We start from the raw sequence: 4361 nt of genomic DNA, 5'->3' as shown, positions 1-4361 counted from the left end.
TACGTAGCATGCTTTATCTCTGTCTACTGATTACTATGTTTTCCACTGCTGTTGGCGCCAGGCTGCGGCCCCCTTCACAGCCACCTCACTGTCTGCACAGACTCTTCTGTTTTGAGTGACATCTGTATTAGCAAACATGGCTCTTGCTAGGTCGATCCCAGGCGCCAGCACCTACCAGCTTGGCCACGTTAGAACATCAGCTTTCACATCTATCCGATGGAGAATTTTCCTTGCTCGTGGCATCATTGTGAAGGCTGATGTATATGATTAAATGAGATAGTATTCGCAACTTGAACCAAAGCCTGTTTCATGACAACTATTTGATCCCGATTAAGCATTTGACCCCAGTTCACCTGGGTGAAGTCATGAGAGCAAACGATTACCAGGCACTTGGTATGTGGCTGTCGTCATCCTCAGCGACTTATCAGTAGCTGGTACTATTATCATCTCCACATCCATCCAGAGCGAAGTGACTTGTCCAGCTTGAGAGCCGGAGAGAAATGAAGCCATACTTTGAACTTAGGCAGTCTGCTTGTAGAGTCTGTTCTCTTGTCCACTCAGCCGTAACTTCTGAAGTCTCGGAAGTGGTGAAGACCATGTGTCTCTCTAAAGATTGACTGGACGTGTGAGTGCAGTTAGGCACGGCCACCCCTGGCCTGGCGTCCCCTCCCACTTCCGGCTCCTGCCTCCTCCCACTCAGTCCCCGTCCCACCCTAGGTCTCACTCCTGTGCCCCGGCCTCGTTTATTCCCGACAGTGTAAACAAGGGACCTGTGAGCATGCTGTGCCACAGAGAGGTTTGCTTCTCAGTAGAGCCTGGCACCGAGACGCAGGGGAATCAACCCCTCATGCCCCAGAGCCCCAAAAAATGGGCTGTAGGAACTGGGGCTTGTTCGATACAGGAAAACCCGGTGGGTCCTTCCAGAAGAGACCATCAAATTTATTTATTTATTTATTTATTTTTTACTAAACTTCTCATTGTGGCCTAACTTCTATCCCACAAGACTCTTAAACTTACAGAACACATTGCAGTTCACCGAGCATTTGCCCAGCTTCTCCCCGTGGAGTCGCCACAGCAAGTTCAAGAGGAAGGCCGGCCGGTCTTTCTCCTGTCCCTGACTCTCTCTTCCTGCTCTTCGCTTGGTAGAGTTCCTACGCTGGCCTAAGCTTTCAGAATTCGAAACAAAAGACAAGTCTCTCCCGCTTTCCCATTGAGTCCTCGCAGGTAGTGAGTGGGATTGTGTGTCAGGACCTGGGTCCCTGGATGCCCAGTCAAGGATATGCTGTGTACTCAGCACACCTTTCCCGGTGGCTCCCGGTGTCCCTTCAGCCCGGAGACCTGGCATCGCGGGTGCGGGATGAGCTCCCACAAGCCTCTTACAGGGACTGCGGGCTGTGGGTTGGACCTTCTGCACCCCCAGAAGGTGCTCAGATCAGATCAGCTTGCATGTGATCCAACTTTTCAGGGGTCATAGCTAAGGCCAGCAGTGGACGGACAGTGGTGCTAAAGTCCCTACGTGGTTAAGTCAAGACCAGCATATCCCGAGGGTGCCGTTAAAGCAAGCTGGATCTCCTGTAAACAGGTTCAAGTCAGTCATCCATGAATTACTGTGTTCATTCCAAAAAGAGGGTGCACCCGCGTGGTGAAGGGGTGCTCTAGCTCCGGTCATTCTGTCTCCAGGAAGCAAATCTTCAGGCCCAATCCCGCGCCCCCACACGCCCTCCCATCAGTAATGAGTAAGAGTTCTGACGTCCGTCAACCCTCCCTGTAGTATTTTCCTCTTCCCTGTGCTGGGTCTGAGGGGAGGGTAGGGGGATTGGGGGACTCCTCTGTGCTTGGCAAAGGGGAGTTGGAGGCTGAGGAGGTGGTGACCTTGGGGACCTGCGTCCCAAGTCCCGTATCCGGTCCAAGTCCTCCCTCCCCCACAAACAAAGTGGCCGGAGACCCAGGACATTTTCATTTCCTGCCTTCAGTTTGGGGCTGCCCATCCTCAGTGTTGTGTCTGGGGGAGAGGTGACCACCGAACTGTCAAGGACACTTCGATTTAAACGTCGCTCAGCAGGGATCTGGGCTGAGACAGGCCAGCGGAAATGCCACCACCAAATGGCACGAGAAGTTAGGAACGCCGTGCAGCGTGGGGGTGGTGGCGGCCTCCCCAGCAGAAGGCCCACGTGATCAGGAGGGGCGGGACTAAGGCCGGTGCAGGTCAGCAACAGGCCCACTGCCAGTGCTGTTACATGGTGGTCTCTCATGCCGCCAGGTCAGAACGTAAACATCTTTAGCTCGATGAGTTAACTTTTAGTTTGCAGACATAGCTACCCTCCCAAATGCCTGAGCAAAGTCATGTTGAAGCATTCCTTACCCTGGGAACCCAGCTCTTACCCCCTTTCTCTTGCTGGGGCTGAGATTTTTTTTTTTTTAACCCATAACAACAAGGGTCCCATCAGACATTCTTTCTCAAGAGGATGAGTCGGATGTTCACCCTTCTGAGTAGGCCACACTGGGGACTCTACAGAGATCCTGGTTCCTGCCAATATCATGACATGATTTGTCACTCCCGTGAGAAAGAAGAAAAAGCAATGCTATTCTCACAGAGAACCCGCCAACAGCTATTCATTCATTCATACGACGAACCTTCAGGGCCAGGGGCGTTGTAAAGCAACCCAGGATATTTTAGACCTGGGCCCAGGGATGAACCTGGGTTTCCCCACTTCTGACATTCTGCATTCTGTCCTACCTGGCTTCTGGCATTCGGACTTTGTCTCTACTATTGGCTGGAGCACACCCCTCATGTAATGACTAAGGTGACTTTCTCCTGCTGGATGCTGGGCAGCGCTAGGGCAAGGCTCGTGCTCGATTCCTTTGTCCCTCTGAGCCCCTGGTGCCCCTGGTAGCTCCTTCGCACATGCAGCCCTGGGCCCTGGAATTGCACTAGGGCCGGCCAGGCCTCCCTCAGCACCCCAGAGAGGGCACTGCTGTGTTACAAATTGTTCAGAGCCCCATAAACCCTGGGCAGCACAGTTTCTGCCTTAATTTATTTTTGAAGTGTGCCTTTAAAGTCATCTTTTCATGAGGAGTGTGCCCGGGATTCAGCTTGTCTTGCTGGTACATTATGAAAATAAACAAATGGCACTTGAATAAATTTGCAGAAAACACAGACTCCCCCTCCTTTCTTTTCATCTTACCCCACCACTGCCCAATGTCAAAAGTGCCCTTGGTCCCAAATTGCTCAGTAAACCATGAACAATAAAATAGAAATGATTTCTCTGAATGAAAATGAATCCTTTCAATGACTGTTTTGAAAGAGCCCTAATCTACCATGAGAGCTTCTTTGGGACCTGTCTTTGTCACCAACTAGCTATGCGACCTGCCACAGTCATTAACCTCCAGACCCTCTGGTTCGCTGTCTGTAAACGGAGGCCACAGCATAAATATTCCGTAATCCTGAAGGGTGCTCTATCATTCATGATGCCACAGGAACAAAGAGTGAGACCTTCGATTACACATAATTTTACTGTATGGATACACCTTGATATTTTGAAAGTAATAGAATTATGTTACTCTCTGTATAGCCATTTGAAGTTAATTAAGCAGCGAATCTTAATTACTTACATTAGATTAGCCTGTTAAAATAAAATGAAACAATTTTATTTGTCTTCCAATCTGCCCTTAATTATAGAAACAGGGTCAAATATTCATACACTTGGTCAACCACTACAGACTCCAAGGTGGTTTAATTCATGGTTGTATTTTCAGCCCTGGCTAACAGGGTATCTGGCTATGGGATGAGCCTTAATGTCCTCTCTTGAAATGAGAATGAGAGAAGTATAAGACTCTATAACCCCAACTCCTATACAGCGCGAGAAACTGCAACTCTGAAAACCCTTTACTTAGGCTGTTGAATAGCTCTGACTCCACTACACTTCTTCAGCCCTTAAAATCTTGCATCTGCGAAAATCTCAGCCCGAAGCTGTTGTCAGAGTATCTAGGAGAAAGATCATCCTCATTAGAAGAGAATGCAGCCCACGTCTGGATTTGGGTACAGTATTTCATAGCCCCTTCTTCATGATTCAGAGCAAAAATATTTTAGCGACTACGCAATCCTCCTCTTCATCTAGCCTGATTTTCTTTTTATTATTTTTTTTATTTATTTATTTTTAGGTGAGGCAACCCCTTGGTTGATTTCATAGATTGTAAGGACCTTGTAAGCTTACGATCCTTTATTTTTTTATTTTTTTATTCCTACAGCACTTGATCTTCCTAGGTGGTCTCCTATCCAAGTACTAACCAGGCCCAACCCTGCTTAGCTTCCAAGATCAGACAAGATTGGGCTTGTTGTTCAGGGTGGCGTGGCCGTAGAC

At 48.9% G+C, this 4361-nt stretch overlaps 1 pseudogene; it reads right to left on the bottom strand.

Annotated features, from left to right (window-relative positions):
• Positions 1-4239: 4239 nt before the first annotated feature.
• Positions 4240-4361, bottom strand: LOC118606262 (annotated as a pseudogene).

The sequence above is a fragment of the Rousettus aegyptiacus genome, unplaced genomic scaffold (assembly GCF_014176215.1).
Source record: "Rousettus aegyptiacus isolate mRouAeg1 unplaced genomic scaffold, mRouAeg1.p scaffold_m13_p_7, whole genome shotgun sequence".
NCBI lineage: Eukaryota > Metazoa > Chordata > Mammalia > Chiroptera > Pteropodidae > Rousettus > Rousettus aegyptiacus.
Note: the sequence above shows the minus strand (reverse complement) of the source record. Positions and strands in the feature narration are given on the sequence as shown.